This window comes from Schistocerca piceifrons, chromosome 8 (genome assembly GCF_021461385.2).
Source record: "Schistocerca piceifrons isolate TAMUIC-IGC-003096 chromosome 8, iqSchPice1.1, whole genome shotgun sequence".
NCBI lineage: Eukaryota > Metazoa > Arthropoda > Insecta > Orthoptera > Acrididae > Schistocerca > Schistocerca piceifrons.
The window spans coordinates 467,080,474-467,107,877 of NC_060145.1; positions in this window are offsets into that span (position 1 = coordinate 467,080,474).

Consider the following 27,404-nt stretch of genomic DNA (forward strand, 5'->3'; position numbering starts at 1 on the left):
TATACTGATTTCGAAGGTATACTATTGAAGATGGACAACTGTCAATCAAATCCAGAAAATTCATACACAATGAATCTATAAAAAAGAAGGTGAAGAAACTGGAAGAATGTATTCCCCCTTGAACAAATGAGTCCTCTACATTCTGAAGAACAAGCAAGACATACTAAATCTAAAGTTTGCACATTGTGTGGATTTTATTACTAAATAAATGTTAAAAATGTTCGTCATCATGATCATTTGATGGGAAAATATATCAACTCTTTGCATATAATTGTAATTTACATTTAAAACATCCTTGTTTTGTACCAATTTATTTAAGCAATTTATCTGGATATGATTGTCATTTGTTTGTGAGAGAACTTGGTTATGATTATATAGACATAGATATAATACCGGACAATGAAGATAGATACATTAGTTTTGTAAAGAAGACAGCATCATTGAAGATAAGATTTATTGACACATTTAAATCAAGACTTCTTCACTTGAAAAACTTTCGTCAAGTCTAAAAAAGGATCAAGCGTAAAACATTTGAAGATTTTATGCAGAAGAGTTATTCATTTTAGTGATCATAAAATGTGTTTGTCCATATGATTACATGGAATCTTGAGAAAAAATTGAAGAAATACAACTACTAACAATAGAAGAATTTTAAAATAAATTGAATTACTGCTGCAAATAAGTAATGAAGATTAGAAACATGCAAAAGGAGTTTCAAAAAAATGTAATATTTAAAATCTAGGTGAATGCATGATTTATAGCTTGAAGTAGATACACAGTTGTCATCTGATGTGTTTGAAAATTTTAAAGAAACTTGTATAAAAGCATATAATTTAGATCAATCTTGGCATTTTACTGCACCTGCTTTATCTTTTGATGCAAAGTTGGAAATGAGTAAACAACCACTTGATGTATTACATTATTATGTTATGATTCTTATGGTTGAAAAAGTAATAAGAAGAGGAATATCTCAATGTTTTAAAAGATATGTAAAAGCAAATAATAAATATTTGAAAGATTCTGATGATACTAATATAGAATTATAGCATATGTGGATAAAAAGAATTTATATGATTATGCCATGACTCAATATTTGCCATTTCAAGAATTTGAATGGTATGAAACATCCTAAGCATGAACTGTGATTGTACAAAAATAAGTGAAATTTCAGATACTGCTAAAATTCGATATATTTTTGAAGTAGATTTAGAATATACAAAAGAGTTACATGAGTTACGTAAAGATTTACCATTAACTCTAGAAAATAAAGCAGTGACAGGAAATAAAGAAAGCAAACTGTTGACTACTCTGAATGACAAATATCAATATATAGTTCATTATAGAACTCTTAAAAATTCTCTAGGAATGAAATTAAGCAAAATACGCAGAGTTTTAAAATTTAATAAATGAGATTGGTTGAAGAAATATATAGATTTGAATACTGCAATGAGGACCAAGTCAACAAATGACTTTGAGAAAGATTTCTAAAAACAGATGAATAATTCAGTGTTTGGCAAGACAATCGAAAATATTAGAAACAGAGTTGATATAAAATTAGTATCAGATGGAGAAAAGTGTGATAAATTAATAGCAAAGTAAAATTTAAGAGGATCAACTATAGTTCATGATGATCTTGTTGCCATCCATTTGAATGAGACAAAAATAACATTTAGTAAGGCTATCTAAGTTGGAATCAGCATACTCAATCTAAGTAAAGAATCTGTGTATGATTTTCACTGTAGAATAATGAAACCTAAATATGGAGAAAATATTGAATTACATATACAGATACCAATGCATTCATATTCAATATGAGAACTGAAGATTTCTATGGAGACATGAAATAGGTGATTAATTACTTTGACACAAATGATTATCCATCAAATGATATTTAAGGAATTCCCCAAATAAACAAAAACTTTTTAGATGAAATGAAAGACGAAGACAATGGGAAAATAATGGAAGAATTCTATGGTTTAAGTGCAAAAATGTATGATTATAAACTTGGTGATAAAACAGAGGAAAAACCTAAAAGAGTTAAGAAATGTATTGTTAATAATAGAATATGATTAGAAGATTATGAAGAGTGTGTGTTTAACAATAGACAACAGTTCAGAAAAATTAATATGATTGAAAGTGAAAAGCACAAAGTATACACAGTTGAAATAAACATGAAACCATTGAGCCCTCATAATAATAACAGACATGTTTTGAAATGTAAAGTAGGTACATTACCATATGGACATTACTCATTATTATCATCTTCATAATAATCAGGATAGTCTTTATATTCATAATAATCTTGTTCTGCTTCAAGAAATAAAGAAATTAATTACATTGTTTTATATGTCACTTCTTCAACAGTAAAAACTGTTGTATAATTATTGTTGTTGTTTTATGAATCAATTTATAAAGTATAAAAAGTAATATTAAAAAATAAAAATAACTATCTCTCTATTAATTTTTTTCTAAATAAATGGGGACTGTAATCAAGAATCTCAGCAGTGCAATTGTCTCGAAAGAGATTAAGAAATAAGCGAGTTAGGAATAAATGTTTTATATAATGTTACTGGATGTGAATATTTAAATCCTAGATGTGGAGAAAAAAATTGTGTAGAGCCTAATAGGGAATTTAAGATTATTTTAACAGACAGATTCCCTAATTTAATTACCATTTGGATTCTGAATTGACAGGACATGGCAGATTGGACAGATAGCTCTTAGCAACCAGTTAAGGCATATCCAGGAATGCTATCACTTTCACGACTATGATGCATCATTGTGCGTCTGTGAACATGGCCAGCTAGCACCACATACTTATACTGAGTCGACTAGAGATTGTGTATACCGATTTTCTCAACAGCAGTAGCATTTCACTTCAGCAGTGACGGAATGATGGGAGGCTTTCGTTTTGTGTGTGTGGCAACTACGGCAATGCATGCCTGATAAGATGTGTCACCACGCGCTCTCAAGCACTCCTGAGATGAAAACTCGCTTAGTGGATACCATAGCATATGTGAACTGCCTTAAGGTATAAGAATTTTATAACTGTAATTTTTTCCTAGAAGGAAATGTTAATAACGTTCCATAGACATGACTTCTTTTCGTACCAGGACTAGTACACTAGCTAGTCCTTACTGCATCCTTTCTAACCGAAACAAGTAATGATGAGTATACCAATATCACTGCGATAACGATAGTCAATCCTCTGCAGGCCTTCATATAAACTGCTACAACTGAGTCGAGCTCCATCCCTTGCTTAGAGAATAGCATCTTCTGCAAACAGCTTACATCTAACAAGAAGCTTTGTGTGCATTTGGAGGTTATCCACTATCCTCTTTTTTAGCAATGAGGCAGGAACTTTCTTTAAAAAGGTAACGAACTCCAACCTGCGCTAGATAACATTATCGGCAAATCTGACACCTATATTTGCTGCTTACAAAATGTTGCCACTACAGCATCAGTCCAGGTACACTATTTGATCAAAAGTACATGTACAGGTGGCGATAATAGTACCAACATTGTAGTGATTGTAGATACATTTCCTTACCAGTAAGAGTCGCTACGCGGATTTTCTCACGTGTTTTGGGTGGGTATTGTTTTAAGGTGTCGATTTGTTTCCCGTTATGAGCAAAACGGTTTTACGGATTTGTTCGATAGGTGGTCGCAGATTACTGTACATCGACATTTGCATGTTTGGTGTAAACTAAGAGGGACGTTCAAGAAGGCAAATAATTGCCAGTACTCGACAGTAAATGAAGCAAGTGGTGCGGTTATTCTCCTCTCACATACATTGTAAATATGACATAGAGATCGTAGGAATAAGGTAAGAAAGACGGGAATGCATGTGCACTGTCAGTATACCTTTGCTTAGTATTTGTATAGGCAGAAAAACACGTAAGTCTGTAATACCTTCCACCACATACAATGATCTGTGGTGCATATGTATGTTGAAAAATGGATGAATCCTTTGAGTAATGTATAGCTTAATAGTATCACACACAGAAGCGCGCGATATGTAAAGCTTTACCACACTCATCATTTTTTCCCCAGGTGCTACTGCCGATTGGAATGATTTGTGATTTGCCGCCATTAACCTGCAACACATAGGTCGATCTGATAATTCTTGCAACACCCACAGTTTTTCCCAAGACAATGGTAGTGTCTACAATGAGAATCGAGTTGAATTATCCCTGCTCGCCAACGTCTGCTGTATGGTTATGAGTACATCCAACACATAACCCACAACCCAGTTCATTTCACATCGAAAGAATGATAGTCTTTAAAAAGACCATGTAATAGTTTAAATTCTTTGTGATTGGAGGGAGTAATGAAGCTCTTCTTGATATGAAATGCTTCTGTTGTAACGATTGCTGCAGGAGTGTATAAAGCATTTCAATACAACTGCCCACTGAGTGTGTGCTGCTCTTAGTTGGACTGCATTTGAACTTCTTTTATGTTTCCTTTTTGTGCCGTGTACCTGGTTACAAATTGGAGCTAATTCCTACCTATAATTTTTCCCCAGAGCAATTTATAAAATTGCCTCCCAACCTCCAGATGCATGCTGTACTATTCTGGGAACATTACGGACCATAGCACAAGATACTGCCTGTTAGTATGCAAACTGTCTATCACCACCACCATAGAGTTAAGAATCAAGAGAGGGACCTGAGTATACCTACCTAATACGAACTTAGTAGCCACAACCAATCTTGTAACGTGGTTTCGTGAATAGTAATGGCTAGTGAGGTGGCAAGATTGTGATGTAACTATATTAAGACTTAGGACCCATTAGACATGATCAGTCTCGATACAGAACGTCGATGTGTCCTCAGTTTATTAAAAACAGCTTCATTATTTGGAAGTATGAGATACTCGTATAATAACATAGCATTGTTTTCTAACTGCACCATAGGATCTCTAATGCAATGTAAACTATAAAGATTGTCCAAATAGAAAATTATCTTCCATGTCCAAAGTATCACATAAATATAGTAATCGTTTACAGAGCTATCATGTGTTTTGCAAGTACATCTATATGTAATCACTCTCCTTTAGTTACTTCAAAGATGTATCCGTTTTTCATATTCAGATTTTCCCTATTGTGAATATTTTCATTTTTTTCCAAATGTGTCATATTTCCCCATATTCTGTGTGAAAATCTACAATAATATGTGCCCTGTTACTGCTTAACTTAATATGTTTTCTTCGTATCCTTCAGTGATTTGGATTCCCTGAGCAAGCTAGAGTGAATCTACAAAGTGCCTGCAAGATTACTTCTATGGGGAATTATATCTGGTATGAATAAAGAATTTGTATACTTTTTACTTTCATGCAATGCACACACATACAGCTTAGCAATTAGCGTCTGGTGTCGTATTACCACGTCTTGAAACACCTGTTAATGTGATATTCACCTGTTCCTTAGAATCGTATTGTGTAGGGAATAAAATAAATATTGTTTTAACAACCCTTAGGGAGACCGTCTGCTGCCTCACAATTGTACGTTTTGACGCTAAAATTCAGTTTCTCTAATACTGGTGAATGTAGGAATTATAATCTGTGTATCACTGATGGTTTGTGTGTTAACAGAAACAGATATTTTTTCCATGCTTCAGCATCAAGTCATGTTTAATAAACAAAATTTTTCCTATGAACTCAAATGTGTGAAACATTTAGTGAGTTTACCTTCATAGCCTCCAAAATCTTTGATGTTTGTATGTGTAGAAGATGGCCCCACAGTTGGGGGTGGGGGTTGACAGGGTGTCGTCCATCATTACTCTGCTGTTTCCGTAGTAGTTTCCTCACATACACAAGTCGTGGTACGAAATTAGGTAGTTACATGTCTCCATATCTCACATTTAGTGGAAGAGATAGGAAAGATAGACTGGGTATCAAATCTGTTAAGTGGTCACACAGCGACAGCTTGTAAGCATAAAACCTCTCATATCTCCGACACTTTCAGTAGTGTCAATAGGACCCCATACGGACACTGGAAACATGTACCTCACCTCCATTCAAAACTCTTATTTTAAAAACATATGACTGTCTCCCTCTGACCACTCGGCGCATTGCCACGGTTCACGCGGCTACTCCCGTCGGAGGTACGAGTCCTCCCTCGGGCGTGGATGTATGTGCTGTGCTTAGCGTAAGTTAGTTTAAGATAGATTAAGTAGTGTGTAAGCCTAGGTGCCGATGACCTCAGCAGTTTGATCATATAGGAACTTACCACAGATTTCGAAATTTCTACTTCTGAGGCATTTGTATCCAGTGATGTTTTGTTCATTATTATAATTATTACAATTTTTTCTTGGTTTATGCACTGAGTATCACGGCAGTCAATACGCTTGCTTGGTCTTTGAATATTACATTTAGGAAAAGAGAGTGATAGCTGTTACATCCAACATCTGTTACACGAAACGCCCGCACCAACGAAAATGTTATTTCCGGAAAATTTTGTACCCATTTTTGGATTTCTTGCCTCAAATGTCGTTGTATGCTTCCTAGTATTAGCGGGTTCATGACGGCCTTATAAAAACTTTGAAAATATATGCCCCTCTCAAGTTAAAATCTTATGGGTTGTTAGACCGCGTCATATATTCTTCTAAAATAATCGACGTTCCGACCCCTCTGCTGGTATCTTCTTTACGATGTTTCGGTGTCCACTATTGCTAGAACACTGTCAGAGACAAGTGTCGCGTGAGTTTTCCCGAGTTCATGCTGGATAAGTGGGAGTAATGATTAAAGTTGTTGTGGCTACCATTGCTAGGCGATCGTCATAGGCTAATATTTCCACGCTGATGCAGAAAAAGGGACGTTATTGGCTGAAATCTTGTGAATACCATTGGTGGCCCATCTTCATTAGATACAAAGGCACTATTCCACATTGAAATTCCTCCTGCTACTAATGGCTGGCCATCATCATTGGCTAGATGCGAAACAGACAGAGCAAGAGAGGAGGAATGATTACTCAGAATATTATTGTCCGTCGATATAACTTGCACCGCGTTGTTTGCATTTCTTTCACACCACGACCGCATATTTATTTCCACGATGCCGGAGGCCTATAGCCGTCCTCTCTATTGAAATGACGTGCATTCTTGGAAATTTCAACCTATTCTCGTACCTTAATTCTATAAATGTTGGTTGCCTCAGCCAGCACAAGTACATTATTACAATCTATCTCAGAGCCACAGTTCTCACGATGTTCCGCTAGTTGAATTTACACTTTGTTTTAACCGCACGTGCCGTTCGGGTTACTTAATGCGTTAGAGGTGTTAGATTCTTTGTAAGAGAGCTGTCTAATCTGGAGTCTGATATCAGGTTTTCACTTTCCAAATGGTTCCGTTTGTAGGATCGCTTTTTAACTTGCGATACACAGTATCAGCTAGTAGTTGTTCCATCTTATTGTGATAATTCACAACGTTCAAAACAACGGTAACAGTGCCCTTATCGGATTTCGTTACAAAGATGCTTTCGTTTCTCATGACCTCATTAAGAGGTTTCCTTTCCTGAGCCGGTATGTTACTTTTGGGAGATTTCGATTTCAGTAGAACCCTCGAGACATCTTGTCTTACTTCTTCGGCCTGTACCATCAGACGACGAAACAAGGATGCTTCTACGGCACTAACGATTTCTTCTACAGGTATGCTCTTTGGTGTAGGTGGGAAATTCAGACCTTCGTTAGAAGTGAAACAGCTGCTTTATCGAACATTTCTGACGTGATCCCCAGTGGCGTTTTCCTTGTGCAGTTTAACAGCTAGCTTCTCTTCTTCTCTTTTTGTTTGATAGCACTGAAATCCGAAAACCTTGTTGAATGATCAGATGTTATTCTGTTCATTTTATCCCAGTCCTGGGGTGAGAGAGTTGCTGGCAGTCAAAAACGAAAATCAATTAAAACAGAGCCAGTATAATTTAAGTCTCTGTGTTTTTGTAGGATTCTTTCACAAAGAAGTGATTGAATCGCCCTTTGGTAGATCCTTCTGGCTTTCACTGTCTGCACATGGTGGCTAATTCTGGCGGATTTTGGAACAACATCACTTTCACGACACCGGGAGAGAAAGGCCAGATCTCTTAGTAATTTCCCTCTTCCATTGCGAAGGTTCTACAGTCTTCTGATGGTGCTACAAACCCGTTGCCCAGACAAGCATTTTATGTAAGTATGCAGGCTGCGGTGGCCTATATAATGGCAGACATAAAAATTTTAACCATTACTCCCACTTTTCCAGCACAAACGCCGGCAAACTCCCCTTTATAACAGAACGCAACACTGGTCTCTGGCAGTGTTTTAGCAATACTGGACACCGAAAAATCCTGAAGAAGATCCCAGCTTATAACACTCCTGTCTGCTACTACTGTACCATAACCCTAAAGCTGGAAACAGGCTTTGAAATAAAACTATTTTGTTATAGCAATTATGGTATAAAGCAACAGAGTAGTGTTACCCTCTGAGAGGAATTTTGTTATGTTGACCGTGTTGTTCCTAACGGAGGTGGCTTATCGGAAGTGAAAGTAAGAATTACGTAAATATTTAAACAGTGACAAACAAAATATTGCCTATCTGCACTGTTTAACGGATAACGAAACCGGTCGCCAGCCTAACTAGGCAAGAGAATGATTAACATTCTCGTTCAAGAAAATAGTTATTAGTAACTTTAATGGATAAACACACCCTATACTTTGTCACACGCGAGTGCAGTGAACTCTGATACATACATATGTTCACGATAAGATTGAAACTAACAGTTAGAGCAGCACAAACTATTTGCAAAATTATAACAGGTACAGAAAAACACTATCACTTTCAGGGCTTACACAAACTGAGTGGTCTTTATAACATTACCATTAACATTGACTCTAGGATCATAAATTGGACATAGGTTTAGGTTAAGTCTCTCCCAGTTAAATACTTTACTATTTAAAATGAAAGTTAGTTGAAATTCACTGACAGGTAACTTATCACTGTCCTTCTAATAAATAGATTATGGTTTTCATAAATAGACATCTTTCCTTTGTTTGTTACTTAGCATTAGCACACTAGACAAACTGTGGATCCTGTTATACTGTTAATATGCACTTATAATACACAAGAGAGACAAACACTTAGTAATCATGAACATATAATTTCCTACTATGCAGTTTTCCACTTTTACTACCGTGAGACATAAAATTAACATTTATGTAAGATCCTGACTCACTTTCTGCGTTTAACAACAGGCAGAAATGTGATAATTTACTAAGCAAAACTTTATAAGCCTCAGTCTTGAGAAATTTTAATTTGAAGTTCGCAACAACACATTAATAAGCAGTTTTACTAGGAAAATTATTTCAGCAAGCATCATTAACTTTAACTCACTCTCTTGCCATATTAACTTTACCTTTCTCTTTACTATGATCAAGAGGCATTAATTAGAAAACTGGGTTTTAATGTACTTTCAGTAAGGACACTCGGTAATCACTTTAGTTCAAACGGAGAGGACCCTGAGAGGTGTTATGATGAGGAGAAAAATCAAGGTAGGTACATAAATTCAGATATAAATTAGCTTATATTTCAGCACATTAGCACATCCATTAAGCTGATCCTTCACTGTACATCATTATAGTATTACGATGCAATGATTGCGCAATGTGGTGGCAACTGCATGTTGGTAGGTGGAATTGCAGGCAGAATTGCTGGACTCAGTCATTTCTTAGTGGCGATGATAGATACAAATTCCAGAATATTTCCAGCTATTTATCCATCCATCCGAGGCCTTGGAAAGTAGAAGGAAAAGCCTCTCTCGAAATCAGCACAATATGCATCTTTTACATGGCAGTGCACGGACTGGTGGCTCGTCCCCGACTGACTATCAGTTCCACATTTTCCACCTAGGCCAACCACAATTTGCGCGCGCTACACAGTTCCGTTCCCGAGGGGAACCACTACACCTTTTACATACAAACTGACTAAGAACCCTAAGTGAGGATCAGCAGTTCATATAACAGTAAACAATCATTTTAAACAAAACAGAACATTTGTACATATAGACATTTCCACCAAAAATTATTCACACAAAATTACAATCATATACAGTAAATTTTGTTCCCTCCAAATGGGACAAAGAGTTAAAGAGTTTAAATGAAAGATATGCTACACAGTATAGAACCAAACCATGACATCAAAGTTTGTATAAAGAAAGTAGTATACAATTTTATGTTAGCGATTCAATCACACATATTTACAGAAGCACAGCAATGTAACATTAAAAGAAACAAAAGCAAAATAAATCAGTACAGTATTAGAGCTATGGTGTTACAAGCTGAGGGGTCAAAACGTCGATTATTTTAGAAGGAAATACGACGCGGCCTAACAACCCAGAAGATTTTAACTTTAGTTAAAATGACCACAAAAGCCTGCAGACTTACATGTCTCTCTTGTTTTCACAGCTATCACTTTCACACGATATGAGTCTTTTCGTCTGAGTCAGTGGCAACCAATAAAGCCGTGTTCAGTTTTATATTTCATATTTAGTACACATTAAAATTTACTAACTTTTTTTGCATTGACTACTGCCGATTCAATGCAACCCCAATCTAAATTTCTTTCTGTTCCTTGAATGTAACATTTATGGAAATAGAGTGACGAGTATTATGATGAGCCACTGTAATGTACAGGTCTATATTAGTTCTAGATAATCATCTAATATATCAGGTGGAAATTACTTGAGGTCTTGATGACCAGAGCAGAACTTGATGATATGAAAAAAGATCCTGATAGTGATATACAATGAAGATCCAAGATGTTTGAACTGCAGCAAATAATGTGGCCTTGAGAAAAGTTCCTGCAGCTTTCAAACGATGAGGGTCACAGCTGTGCTGTCGACGCCCTCGCTACTACCACTACCACCACTGCCGGTTTTTCGAAGTACTGTCTGTCTGCTGATGATATACTAATCTCAGTTCATGTACTACTCACGTTGACAAGACGATAACATGTTAATGGAATGGTTTAGCTCCAGGTTTCACGTATGTTTCCACTTTCAATGGCCGGGAAGAATAATCTGTACCTGATTGTGTACATGAAACGTATGCAGTAGTGTGGTTCATCACTTAACCCTTTGGCTGCTGCAGCCATGCCTGAATCTAGCAGGGTCGAGCGCGCCATTGAGGCCGCCTAATCCTGGTACCTGCTCTAATGGCTTTCGCCAGGTCAGGAGCACACAGGTTACACTAAGGCGGCACGTGTAAACACGACCAGAGTACCAGGTAGAAGGACTGTTGGCTCGTAAATACGTTCAGAGCACACAGGAACAGGTACAAAGACGCGCGTTAACACGTCCAGAGCAGTTAAAGGGTTAATGAGCGCTGGTGTAGTGTCTGGTGTCATTGGTAGCCGTTTGGTGGCTAACTGCTCTCTTCGCTCACACGTGGTGATTGGTGCAAGGGTTCGCAGCCTCTGGAGAGATAGCACCAATGGCTCTAACAGCTTCCTTCTGTCAAGCGTCACCATTGACTGGCATATCACCTGACAAGATGCCCATAACCACAATTAGATATTTGTATCACACATCAACAGCAGAAACTGTCACTTCAGATTTATTACATGCATAACTCCAGCCATTGGCTGGAAGACAAGCAAATGAACAGAAGCCAACCAGCTATCCCTTCTTCTGTAACATGCTTCCCAAAATAAGAATATGAATGCTTGTTTTCACGGCTATTATTTTCAAATGGGTACTTGCTTTCATTCCAATGAAACTCTGAAAGTCACTGTTTCACTCTAATGACCTTAGATTTAAGATTCAGACGGTATAGGAGTCATTGAATTAATTCCCACAGAAACGCTATGAATCATTACTTCACCCTGATGATCTGCAGATGATTGTGATTATGTGAAGTAAATCCAATTTTGGAGGGAACCTATTCCATTTCGTATAACCAGAGGCGTTGGAAGGGGTGAAGTTAGGGTAACTGTTCGGTATCTACATCTACATCTACATGACTACTCTGCAATTCACATGTAAGTGCTTGGCAGAGGGTTCGTCGAACCACAATCATACAATCAGTCTACCATTCCACTCCCGAACAGCGCGCGGGAAAAATGAACACCTAAACCTTTCTGTTCGAGCTCTGATTTCTCTTATTTTATTTTGATGATCATTCCTTCCCATGTAGGTTGGCCTCAACAAAATATTTTCGTATTCGGAAGAGAAAGTTGGTGACTGAAATTTCGTAAGTAGATCTCGCCGCGACGAAAAACGTCTTTGCTTTAATGACTTCCATCCCAATTGGCGTATCATATCTGCCACACTCTCTCCCCTACTACGTGATAACACAAAATGAGCTGCCCTTTCTTGCACCCTTTCGATGTCCTCCGTCAATCCCACCTGGTAAGGATCCCACACTGTGCAGCAATATTCTAACACAGGACGAACGACTATAGTGTAAGCTGTCTCTTTAGTGGACTTGTTGCATCTTCTAAGTGTCCTGCCTATGAAACGCAACCTTTGGCTCGCCTTCCCCACAATATTATCTCTGTAGTCTTTCCAACGGAAGTTGTTCGTAATTTTAACGCCCAGGTACTTAGTTGAATTGACAGCCCTGAGAATTGTACTCTTTATCGAGTAATCGAATTCCAACGGATTTCTTTCGGAACTCATGTGGATTACCTCACACTTTTCGTTATTTAGCGTCAACTGCCACCTGCCACACCATACAGCAATCTTTTCTAAATCGCTTTGCAACTGATACTGGTCTTCGGATGACCTTACTAGACTGTAAATTACAGCATCATCTGCGAACAACCCAAGAGAACTGCTCAGATTGTCACCCAGGTCATTTATATAGATCAGGAACAGGAGAGGTCCCAGGACGCTTCCCTGGGGAACACCTGATATCACTTCAGTTTTACTCGATGATTTGCCGTCTATTACTACGAACTGCGACCTTCCTGACAGGAAATCACGAATCCAGTCGCACAACTGAGACGATACCCCATAGGCCCTCAGCTTGATTAGAAGGCGCTTGTGAGGAACGGTGTCAAAAGCTTTCCGGAAATCTAGAAATACGGAATCAACTTGAGATCCCCTGTCGATAACGGCCATTACTTCGTGCGAATAAAGAGCTAGCTGCGTTGCACAAGAACGATGTTTCCTGAAACCATGCTGATTACGTATCAATAGATCGTTCCCTTCGAGGTGATTCATGATGTTTGAATACAGTATATGCTCCAAAACCCTACTGCAAACCGACGTCAATGATATAGGTCCGTAGTTAGATGGATTACTCCTACTACCCTTCTTAAGCACTGGTGCGACCTGCGCAATTTTCCAATCTGTAGGTACAGATCTATCGGTGAGCGAGCGGTTGTATATGAGTGCTAAGTAGGGAGCTATTGTATCAGCGTAATCTGAAAGGAACCTTATCGGTATTCAATCTGGACCTGAAGACTTGCCCATATCAAGCGATTTGAGTTGCTTCGCAACCCCTAAGGTATCTACTTCTAAGAAACTCATGCTAGCTGCTGTTCGTGTTTCAAATTCTGGAATATTCCATTCATCTTCCCTGGTGAAGAAATTTCGGGAAAACTGCGTTCAATAACTCCGCTTTAGCGGCACAGTCGTCGGTAACAGTACCATCGGCACTGCGTCTTGCCGCTTGTGTACTTTACATACAACCAGAATTTCTTCGGATTTTCTACCAAATTTCGAGACAATGTTTCGTTGCGGAACCTATTAAAAGCATCTCGCATTGAAGTCCGTGCCAAATTTCGCGCGTCTGTAAATTTTAGCCAATCTTCGGGATTTCGCGTTCTTCTGAACTTCGCATGCTTTTTCCGTTGCCTCTGCAACAGCGTTCGTACCTGTTTTGTGTACCATGGGGGATCAGTTCCATCTCTTACCAATTTATGAGGTATGAATCTCTCAATTGCTGTTGCTTCTATATCTTTGAATTTGAGCCACATTTCGTCTATATTTGCATAGTCAGTTCGGAAGGAATGGAGATTGTCTCTTAGGAAGGCTTCTAGTGACACTTTATCCGCTTTTTTAAATAAAATTATTTTGCGTTTGTTTCTGGTGGATTTGGAAGAAACGGTATTGAGCCTAGCTACAACGACCTTGTGATCACTAATCCCCGTATCAGTCATGATGCTCTCTATCAGTTCTGGATTGTTTGTGGCTAAGAGGTCAAGTGTGTTTTCGCAACCATTTACAATTCGCGTGGGTTCGTGGACTAACTGCTCGAAATAATTTTTGGAGAAAGCATTTAGGACAATCTCGGAAGATGTTTTCTGCCTACCACCGGTTTTGAACAAGTATTTTTGCCAACATATAGAGGGATGGTTGAAGTCCCCACCAACTATAGTCGTATGAGTGGGGTATTTATTTGTTACGAGACTCAAATTTTCTCTGAACTGTTCCGCAACTATATCATAGGAGTCTGGGGGTCGGTAGAAGGAGCCAATTATTTACTTAGTTCGGTTGTTAAGTATAACCTCCACCCATACCAATTCGCACGGAGTATCTACTTCGACTTCACTACAAGATAAACCACTACTGACATACACAAACACTCCACCACCAATTCTGCCTAATCTATCTTTCCTGAACACCGTCTGAGACTTCGTAAAAATGTCTGCAGAACTTATTTCAGGCTTTAGCCAGCTTTCTGTACCTATAACGATTTCAGCTTCTGTGCTTTCTATTAGCGCTTGAAGCTCAGGGACTTTCCCAGCACAACTACAACAACTTACAACTACAATTCCGACTGTTCCTTGATTCAAGCATATCCTGTATTTGCCATGCACCCTTTGAGATTGCAGCCCACCCCGTACTGTCACGAGGCCTTCTAACCCAAAAAACAGCCCAGTCCACGCCACACAGCCTCTGCTGCCCGTGTAGCCGCCAGCTGATTGTAGTGAACTCCTGACCTATTCAGCGGAACCCGAAACCCCACCACCCTATGGCGCAAGTCAAGGAATCTGCAGCCAACACGGTCGCAAAACCGTCTGAGCCTCTGATTCAGACCCTCCACCCAGCTCTGCACCAAAGGTCCGCAGTCGGTTCTGTCAACGATGCTGTAGATGATGAGCTCTGTCTTCATCTCGTAAGCAAGACCGGCAGCCTTCACCAAATCAGATAGCCGCTGGAATCCAGAGACAATTTCCTCAGATCCATAGCGACACACCTCATTAGTGCCGACATGTGCCACCACCTGCAGCTGGCTGCACCCTGTGCTCTTCATGGCATCCGGAAGGACCCTTTCCACATCAGGAATGACTCCACCCGGAAAGCACGCGGAGTGCACACTGGATTTCTTCCCCTCCTTAGCCGCCATATCCCTAAGGGGCCCCATTACGCGCCTAACATTGGAGCTCCCAACTACCAATAAGCCCACCCTCTGTGATTGCCCAGACCTTGAAGACTGAGAATCATCCTCTGAAACAGGGCAGGCAGCTGCATCTGGCTCAGCCAGAGACAGTGCCTGAAACCTGTTTGTCAGACGCACCGCGGAGGCTTTCTGATCAGCCTCCGGGGACGTCTTTCGCTGCCTGCCACGCCTTGGAACGACCTCCCAATCAACCACAGGCGAGGGCTCAGCCCCACTGCGGGCAGCAACCGGGGCAACCACAGCGGCAGACCGATCTGGAAACAGACGGGACGAGGTTGATATCCCCGTGATACCCAAGTCCGGCTCCCCACAGTGGTGCCCATTGGCAACAGCCTCAAGCTGCGCGACCGAAGTCAGCGCCGCTTGCAGCTGTGAGCGAAGGGATGCCAACTCAGCCCTCATCCGAACACAGCAATCACAGTCCCTGTCCATTCTAATCGATGTTGAACAACAGCTACTGAAACACGAGTCAGTGCCTAGATAACGCAAGGGAAACACGCAAAGAATGTATTAACTAACCTGTACAAATGCCTAACGACTGCGCTACAATCTGCCTGAATTTACGATTACAGTAACTAAAACTCGAAATTACACCTCCTATACGGAACTCACACACAATTTAAGTAAGAATCTACGAAGTAAACACTAAAGCGCGATGCTACAACTCTCAAATACTATAATACGCCCGAAATTTATGAATTAAACAATGCAAGTACCCAAAAGCATGCAAAGAAATTAAGAATTAAACTATGTAACAAATAAGTAAGCTAGGGGTATACGACTTGCTGCTGCAGCTGCTTATCCAACGGCGGCAGGGAGCACACTCTATAGAAAATTGTTTCTCAACAATTTCATTTCTCTCTCTTTGGTAAATCATGGATCTTCTTCAGACTCATACCATGACGACTAAACAAATAATATGTCCATGCTACTTTTTAGCAAACTCCTCTTTTAATGGTAGGAATGGAGATGTGCAGTTACTTAACATCAAACTATGACTTACATATGTGAGGAAATTTTGAAGAAAGCAGTGCGATTATGCATGACTTGTGTGTTGTTCTCTATAGAGAACTGTCTTAAACATATATAAGCATCATTGACTTTGATGGAAAATTTATTTTATGTTTGACACATTGGAGGATATACGGAAAAATGGTATTGTTAAACCACAACTTGATGCCATAATGAGGTGAATCACATTGAAAAAAAATCAGATTCTGTTACCACATAAGCCATCTGTAAGATACCAATTATAATTCTCGGCATCCACTGACCATCATTAAAGTAGCTTCATTGCAGCATCATAATTTACACTTGGCAGACAATACTTTTGAATGTCTCCCATAGGGTTAGAAACAACATTTTACTTTACTCCCCAGGCCATACTTCTCTAAGCATCAGCTGTATTATCTATTAACAGGTGCTTCATGAAGTAGTAATAGTGCAGCTGCAGCAACTTCCACAATCCACAACGTTGTATCATTGTGCACTGTGTGAAAGAAAAATACACACTTTTCCATTAAAAGTACACCATTTATAATTTTCAACGTAAGTAATCTTGTAGACACATTGTGGATTCCTTCTGCCTTGGTGGGGAAATACAAATCATTGCTGAACACCAAGGAAACATGGTAGGGTAACCAATAACAAAACCAAATATTCTTGCCCATTTGCACAAACAATATGAAAAAATATGGCAAATATGGAAAAATATAGAAACTTTTGGAACAATGTTGAAAATCTGAAAAAAACATGTAAAGTGATTTAATTTGTGGAGAAATAAGTGAAAAATCCGGATTCGAAATGGGGATACAGGAACTTTGTATACTTACACATGCAAGACAGTTATGTGTTTCGGATATTCTGTATTGTTTAAGATGAATTAGATATCCTATTTTGGGATTAGCAAGAAATGCTGCGTAATATTATGTATATGGCCAAAGTACATGGGCATTTTTGTTAAAGTGAGACACCACACAAAGACAATTATAGATACAGCTAATATCCAGAGAGACTGCATCACAAACTTGACTCCTCCTTCCAACTGCTGCTAATAACACCACTTTACATGACTTGTTGTGGCTACTGGGACTGTATTACTTGCGTAAACCCCACATAACTCTAAGATGTTGGAAGTATGCATTTTGCATTTTAACAAGCAGTATTTTGTGTAATGTGCCCAGAAAACCACAGTGTGCCTCTAGTGATTGGGAGGCAATTTCATAAAAGTGCCCTGCCTAAAAATGAAGATAGAATTAAGCTTCGATTTGTAACCACTCGAATAAGAAACGCTAAAGAAGTTCCAAATACAAGCCCAATGAACAGCGACATAGATGGAGTTGTAGAGTCATACTGGCATGCTAAACAGTCAATCACTGCAAGAGAGGTGTAATGCATTGCAGAGAGTTTTACTTTTGGATGCAATGGAGAGAGTATATTACTTCCCACAACATCGTGAAATTAGACAGAGTGCTTTCTACTTCTTTCTTTCTTTCTTTTTAGAACTTTCTTTCCATGTCAATGCAACAGTGACCTGGATCAAACACTACACGTACTTTCCACCACGCACTGTCAAATATCACCTGGGAAAAATGACAGTAAATCCTTACATATGTCATAGAACTGTGTGTATCATTGTTAAGCTATATGTACTTCGAGGATTAAACCCACTTTTCGGCATACATACATGACAAACTTCACTCTACATTACGGAGGGCTATCTGTACAGATTTAGTGGTTCTCAGCCTATATGGATACCAAGAAAGTGAAAAGCGACTGTTTTCATATGCTCTAATCTCTTAGCTTATTCCTACAACCTCTGTGTGATACTTACTTTGGGGGTGACAGAGGAATTATCAACCCACCTGCCACAGCCCCAGAAAGATCCCGTTGCCACAAGGAGCTCTACTGAGAGAATTGTTACACACACTTGATCTCTAGTTGATTCAGGATGTGGCTATGGTGATAGTAGGCCATGTGCTCAGATCTGATGTGACAGATCACTGTCATGAGATTGAAAGTGTTCCTGGTGGGTGCTAACAGGTGGCAAAATGCTATCTGTCCAATCTACCATGTTCTGTGACAGCTCTTGGGGACATGGTGCTCCCAACCACTCTCCACAACTCTAGATGTGTGGAGGCCACTAACTAGTGTAGATGCTGGTCAGCATAATAAGAACTTTGTAACCTACCTACCCAACAGAGAACCATATTGTAAATGTGAATTATGTAGTCAAAGACTCGTTCAACACAGGATATCTTCACTTACATTCCTATCCAAGTCATAACATAGATGTACTGTATATGGCTACGACATGATTGATGAAATGTTCTCAGTTGCCACAGGTTTTTTATATACGCACAGTAATATCATGCTTTCTCACTTCTTTAGCTGAGCTGATTGTGTGTTGTCCACTGTTTTTTAACAAACACCTAATTACATGCTCCACACATATCTATTTATGTTAACTAATAATTTCCATTACCACAGTATTCTGTCTATTGTTTAAATATGTAAATTGTTTAAATGGTGCACTCTGTTACTTGTTATATATTTATTTATGATCTCAATAAGAGTGGATATTTTTTAGAAAAATCAGTAACTTTGTAAAAAGTTGCCACAATACTGTATATACCGATAAGGTATGGCTTGTACGATAGAATGCCTGCAGAAACGTCATTGGGCACAAAACTGCAGAAAATATAATTATTTAAGAAGCTGAGGCATGCGTCAGATGTGCAGATGTGCACATACAAGTGAGGAGTCTGTCTGATGGTGTACAGAGTGCAACTGACAAGTCAGTCTGATGTTTGAACTGGTGGATGATAATCAGCCTTATTGGGAAATAAATAATTAAGATTGGGTTTTGATCAAAGACAATAAAATAGGCATGGTATTAATTACACTAACTGGACAATATGTTTTGATGGATTATAAATAAAAGATATAAAGTAAATGGCTAGGTTGTTTGGACCAATGGACCCTCTGTCCCTGGATGTTACTGACTATAAGGACATTGATATGTTCTCTTGAAGGACAACTATCTAGGACATTTGGCAAGGAGGACAATGAACATTTGAAGAAATCTGGCGACACTGTGTCCTTGACAAATTAACTTTGGGAGATATGGCAACAATGCAGGCTGTCGTAATACCTCTACTGCCCCACTACTCACAATAAGTATTAACCATGCAATTAATCCAGAGCGCAGCTATCCTGTTAAACAAAAATCCATAGTTACATGTGAATTACTGGTCAAAGTGTCTCTAATACACTGAAGGCAGAAGTGAGAACAAAGCAAAAACATTGAATTGTCAAGAAAAAACACTAAATAAAAGATGGTTCAACAATTACCTGGAAATTGTATTATGAGAAGAAAGTAAATGTATTGTATCAATTTTTTATCTTTTACTAATAACAGTTTCAGTTTTAACTATAAGGTTATAAATGAATATAAAGGCCAGACACAAGAAAGATGTAATTTCTGACAAGGATCTACAGTTGAATTACAAGTAGACAAGAAGATTTTAATTCACCAGAGGATTTGTCACCTCTAGCAAAAGTAGTCATATGTCCTCAAGAACTTTTGTATACTTTTCTTGAGTTAGTATGAACTTTTAATTCTCCGAAGAGTTATTTCCATTTTTAATAACAATAGACTCCAAATTAAACTTTGAATGATAAATAAGTTTATTTATTTATTGTTATTTGTTATTTTAGGAAATCGTTGAGTTCCTAAGAGAGTTGTAGTGTCAAAGAAGAAAATTTGCTTTTCATTATTTCGGGATACCCAAGAAATATGAAGACTTAACAGCTGGCTTAACGGTTTAAGTAAGAAGTTTATGAGGCAAAATAATTCGGTCATAAAGCCAGCATGCTAGCCAAGGCTATAGGTGGAAAGCACAGATATGGGCAACAACAGGAGGATGGTAAGAATTTTATATAGTGAAAAGAGATGTTAAAGCTCAAGTCTGTAAACCCAAAGGTCGCGTGATCGAATCTTTGATCAATATTTCAGTCTTTTTTTAACCTAGCTCTTAGCTGTGTCAATGATATGAAGATTTGCGTTCCACATTAAGGTGTAGATATCATTTCCCTAGTTGCATAAATGTGGAAGGTTACGGACACACAAGACGCCTAAGTGGAATCCACTATAAAGACTTCCACCAGGTCGCTGTGATACCTAGAATTATTATCATTATCTGATACATAAAACTGTAAATATTAGTGTATCCAGATAAAATTGTCTACAGAATAAAAATATACTGCGATAATTACTTCTTTTTTTCACCTTGGTGCATATAAACAATCGTTTACTTCAGCCAAGATCATGTTGCAATATTACATGCTAGATGAGTGGACATTTATCAACAAAAATATTATGTCTCTGTATGAATCTACTGCTCCTGAGGATCAAGAAATCTTTTATTTTAATCTTAATGAAGTTGATCGGTATGAATATTGTAAAAATGGAGCTATTGAAGGGAAGCTGTACTTTCTGAATGAGAGCATCGATGATATACCCAGTGATTTGATATACATGAGAAAGTATGTATTTAATATAAATTTTTTGACTAATTAACAAACTGAGTCTTACAGTACAATTTCAGGAGTATTAGGAAATATTTTCCTAACTCTTTTATCCAGATTAGTTGCAATTGCTTCCCTCTAGAACTCTACATATTTTAAAACACATATTTACATTAATTTTAATTATGTCTGTCTATCACATTAAGTCAAATGTTATTGTGTTGTATCATTGTCTAGAGCTACACACACACACACACACACACACACACACACACACACACACACACACACACACACATATATATATATATATATATATATATATATATATATATATATATATAAATTACAAGTGCATCATATATCATGAGTGCCACATGAAAGAAAATGTTATGGCGTGTAGAGGGAATCATGATGGTTAGAGTGTGTGTACTTAAAGCAAAGTTGATTTGCAACCTCATAGTGACGCTACAAGCGCTACTCTTACAAGAAAGACGTGAAATTTGAGTAGACATTATCCTTAGATGGAGTACTATACATACCAACTTTCGTTTATGGCGTTGCGATTTTTAAAAAATTAGAAAAATCCGCTTTCCATCAATCCTCATTGCAAGCCAAAAATGTTAACAGAACCCAGTATTATCGTTCGGTTTGGCCCCCAGTGCGACCCATCCCCCCTCCTCAGGAACGTCTTACACCAGATGAAAGTAGCCCCAAATGTTTTCGTGGTAGAGTAATTGTGGTGTACACGTACATGGAGACACTGTTTGCGCAGCAATCGCCAACATAGTGTAACTGAGGAGAAAAAAGGGGAAACAGCCTGCATTCTCCAAGGCAGATGTTAAACCGCCTTAAGAACAAACCACAGGCTCGCCAGCACAGCAGACTTCGCCACTAACCCTTTGGGCAGATTTATGCTGGGGTCCTGCACGCCTTGCCGCTCGGGAAGGAGCTAAGATTGTGGGGAATAGTTTGACGTTTTTGTTCTTAACCACAAGCGACTTTTTCCAAGAGGAAGAATAGTGTTTTGGCAGTAAGACGCGAACTCTCGTGGGCCCTTTACACCAAGGATGAAATGAGCTGCCGATGTGTGTCCTCACTGATTAATTCCACGAAAGCTCCGATGTGCAGTCGGAAATCTACTGACTAGGCAGAAGTAGTAGGAACCATTGTCACATTCTGCAGTACTGGCGGAGCTACCTGGTCAGCTAGTACAGCTATGTGGAGCGTTGTGGTGTCACTGGACCATCTCAGTACACGATGTCAGGGAGCGGCTTGTTAACACAGAGCTGTGAGGTCCAGACCCTTGCAAGATGACAATGTGTGACGTGATATGGGAAACAGCACCCTGAATTAAGTCTGTCGTAGTCGGGCAGTCACCGGCGCTTCATCAGCTTGTGTCATCAATGTGTTGACGTCGAAGTGTGAAGGCGTTTGTGACCCTCCAATTCAATTTTAACCCTTCCTCTACTAGGACATATTTGTTTAACTGACTACCACTGTAGTCACACAGACACTAACCTCTTTACACCAGGTATATTTGCAATATCTTAATGAACTGACATAAAACATGAATTCCAGTTTTACAATGGAACATTTATCATTCTACTTTCATCAATACTACATTCAAGGAATAAAAATAAATTTATACTGGGATAACATTTACTCCAGAAGTACTCAATGAGAAGATACAATTGATTCAGGGAGAGATTCATATGTTTTGAAAATAACAGTTTAGGAAACAAGCGACGTATGTATTTCCGATGTGTATGTGGGGTCAAATTTGTCCTTCGTGGTTTTAGAAGGGTTCAAAACGGTGCAATCGATGCTGAGGGGGAACTGTAACATTGGCATACTTAAGACTCTAACTAAATGCCGGCGATCTGGACGACGCGAACTTTCGTGAGACTTGCAGGTGTAAATAGAAAATAGTGTATCAGAATCATGTCAGTGTCGATGCACCAGTAGCAGTCATTCCACTAAAGTGGCGCTGGCCATGGATGGTACTTGGATGGGTGACTTACCATTGGGTCTGTGTGCTGTTGGGAATTTTTCCTTTGGCTTTGCGACAGAGGGGAAAAGAGAGATGGTGGTGCAGTGTCGAGATCGTTAGTCTTTGTCCAATGTCCTGGATTGAAATCCAAACGTCCCCACAGTGTCTCATGAAATGAGAGCATCCAGCACTGTTGACTTCGAGGCACCTGTTGACTGTGGACGTTAAGGTAGGCAGCCCCCTTGGTTCTTACAGACATCTACAATAAACAGTTACACTTAAACACACAACGCAAATATTTCACGAAGGAAAGGTGTCTACAGGTGTAAAGGACAGCAAACTTGTTTCCAATGCAGGTGGCTGGATCAGCCCTATGGGTTTTAGCAGACAATCATGATATACGACTTTACTTGGTTTAATCAAAATGATAATCTGGCTGTTGCTCGTAGCGGTGCATAACTACTTCACTTAAATTTCGTTAGTGAAAGTGTGCGAGGTGTCCGAAGCAACGTCAAAACGTTTAGCAAACTTAACAGCTTCACTAATGAAGGAATCGGATGTGGCTAACGCTTTAGCTATGACCACTTTCGACGGGAACGGAGAGGGTTGTAGGTGCACAACCACATCACGAGTTGATGATTTTGTGCAGTAAACTTTGCAGATTCGATAAAGGAAGTCGCACTGGTGTGCGAGAACATGACGTCAGCAGCCCACGTTGCATAAGACTGTCAATGCTGTTAATGAAATTGATTAAACTGTTGCCCAATTGCAACAAGGTGCGTAGGATAACCGTAGTATTTGGTTAACAGAGATCATTGTTCACTGAAAGCCGGCCGCTGGTGACTGTGCGGTTCTAGGCGCTTCAGTCGCAGGTTATAATCGTGCCTCGGGCATGGATGTGTGTGATGTCCTTAGGTTAGTTAGGTTTAAGTAGTTAGGTTTAAGTTCTAGGGGACTAATGACCTGAGATGTTAAGCCCCATAGTGCTCAGAGGTATTTGAACCACTTTTGTTCACTGAAAGACAAATCAATATAGTTCAAGTGTGTTCATAGCTTTTGTTCCATTACGTACAAAAGACTGATACAAGAAAACAGTAAAGCAATTTCTTGCTTGATAGATGTAACTAAAGTATCTACTAAACTATAACATTAATTGGACTATGTACATAGTAATTTCAAATGGTTTTGCTATTTTTCACAGGTAAAGTATGGGTATTCACCAGAATCCCCCAGTACAAATGTTTTCCAGTTGACAACTGAATGAAGTCAAAAAGCAAAATTTGCTTGGACAAGCTGAAAATTGTTTATTCAGTTCCAGTTATAATTTTTTATATTAAAACAGTCCCGAAGAATTTATTTTACTGACTTTCTTGGTATAATTTTCTATATTAAACATGTCGGTTACGACATGCTTGGTGATGTATGTTTTGTCACCAGGTATATGGCATTAGGTGTGTGGCTTTTAGTGACAATACTGCAGTTGATGTGTTAATAGCTTTACGGGACCTTGACCATGAAGTATATGCATCTAGAAGTCTTGTTCAAAAAGTGCAGCCAAAATTTTAATGGAATGTTTTTGCCCAATAATTCAGTTAATGTCTGCTAATTATTTAACGTGGTAAATGCTGTGAGGCCGACACCAACCACAGCAGAGCCATCTGCCTTGGCTGCTGGCATCTTTGTGACATTTCAGGGATAATATACAAAAGTGGGCTGTGTAAGAGGTTCAACTTACTTTTCTTTGGTTAAAGCAATTGATATCAAACTTGTGAAGAATGTTAAAAATCACATACTCCTCGCCATAATTTAAATGTTTACATTGAAATGGTTCTGACATGTGCATAATATATGGAAATGTTATATTTTCTTGAAACCTTAAGAAGCAAACCTGTTGGTTGAATTAACATATGAGTAAACCCACCACAATAGCACTATGTTATGCATCAATTAGCTGTAGTTACAGGATAAGTAAACATGTACAGAATATTTTTCATATAAATTTTATAATAAAGCTTGCAAAAGTTTTAGAAAAGATGGACAATGAGATAAAGTTATGTAGGAATCATTTTAAATACATTTTTACTTTAAGAAAGCTAAATAGGATAATAATCTCAAGATGCCTTAAACTGCATGACACATATCACCAATCAGGTATTTTCTGTTGGAGAAATAATCTGATTTTTCAGAATTTTCTCACTTGTTCTTGTGAAAAACCTTGTACCAAACAGCTGTTTTTTTTTTTACGATCAGTCCATTATTACATGCATGTAGTTTCAGTGACCCAATGGCAGCCATATTAAGGCTGTATGAAAACCACCAGATAAACATGTCTACATAGTTGGTCTGCATTGTGCAGGTCCCAGCAGTTTTTTTATTAGATTCTGTGAATGTCTCCTTCAGTTCCATGTAGATGCCTCTGACATAAAAGTATTATGATAATTTTATTAAATGCTTTCTCGCTGTGTTGGCCTATATCAATGGTGACACAAGAAATTTTTACTGGATCAGGATTTGAACCCATGTCTCCTGCTCTCAAGGCAGTTGCACTGACTACTTCACTACCCAGACACAGTGCCCATCACAACTATGTGGATTACCTCAGCAAGTCTCCCATCTGATCCAAAATTCCATATGTCACTACTACTGCAGTAGTACTCTCACTACAGCAGTCCACCTCGTCATATCCATGAGATATTCCTGCAAATGGCTCTGAGTATATGAGTGCATCTGAACCGAAGAAAGTTCCCCAATGCCAAGCTAGGCTATGTATAGATACAATTGTATGCACGGCGATTGTTCTTTCGGACGTCTGAAAGAATGGATACCATGCATATAATTGTAGAAATATAACTAGTTGTCTTATGACTGAGGTGTCAACGTCAGTCAGAAGAAGTCCGTGGAATCTAGTAAAAAAACTGGTGGCACCTGCACAATTCAGACCAACTATGCTTATATATTTATCTGGTGGTTTATGTATAGCCTTAAGATTAATGGGCTGCCGAAACTAGTTGCATATAGTAAATAATTTATAAAAAGAAAAACAGCTGTTTGATACAAGGTTTTTCACAAGAATTTGACGCCAGCTGCAGTCCTATATCCCACCTCTGATGGATTCACAAAAAGAAGAAAAAATCATTCATTGGCCTAAGAATTTCTCTGAAAATATTACCCATTACATGGAATGACCAGATGATGCATTCAGAACAAGAATTTTGGAGACCTATGCAGGACCAATCCCCGATAAGTGCTGGATCAAAATATGACTTCTTCCAACACTTCTTCATTTTCTACCTCGTTTTCATTTTCTTCTTCTTCACCTAACTCTGAATTACTGTCATGGCTGCTATATAATCCGGATAAAGGCCCGACTCGGCATTGTAACTGGTTACGTTCTGTAGAAGAGGGCAAAAGGAAGGCAGAAGTCCTAAATTTTGCATTTAAGGACTCGTTCACATAGGGTAATCATACAGACATATTCGATTTTGCCCATCACACAGACTGGCATGTGATTGAACTTGAACGTGCCATCAGAGCTCACTCCCCAGAATTTACAAGAACTAGGTGACTTGGGTGTGCAGATGTCTTGGTAACTCCCTCCAGCGACCTATTAAGGCTTCATTGGTTCCGTGCAAAAACGCATCGTCACTGTTATCCGTGCTGAAGATAGACATACTGGCTATTAGGTAGGTGGTCAAAATGCTCTGGTTAATCAGTGTGTGTGGCTGTACTTAGTCAAGGATAGACTGTAGCCATTCATCGAATTGATCACTTATTTTCATTTCCTTACGAGAATATAACATTGTGTCAATCTACAGCAACAGGAAACAGTTCGTTAGAGAAATCCCACAAGCAGTATGGTGGGGTCAGTCTGGCTCCAAACTTACCTGCTCTAAACACAACCACTTGGTTTTACAGTTCAGAGTGCAAAGTATGCAGACCTACAGCACTACAACTTTACAAGCATTCAATCTAAACATAAACAAAATTCCCTGGCGTCCGTATGACCCCACCACACTGGTTATGGGTTAGATAGGCTATGACTGATGACATATTTGTAAAACAATGAAATGAAGGTAGTTAACTGACGTGATGGAAAAAAAGAGGCAAGTGAAAGTAAAGAGTAAGTATCACTCAAGTAAAGATGCACTTGAAAATTGCATAAAGGAAGTAAATTGTGTGAATTAATTGGAATATATTTCAAAATCTTGCAGTGTGCACAAACAACTAACTTTCAGTTTATTTAAATAATATTACTATTTGCTTGCAGCTTTTCAAGAAGTAATGTATCTTACACAAATTCATCCCACCAAATACGGTAACAAATTGTAAAGTGAAAGAGTTAAAATGATTGTTTCGATGGTATTCTGTAAAGTGATCGGAATAATGGTGTTAACTCATTCTACAGAAAGTATGGAAGTGCTTCTTAGTATTTCAGCAGGATATATGATTCATGTTTTATGTACTTTTAAATTATTCATAATTTAAGTGAACACACTGAAAACAAAAAAATTGT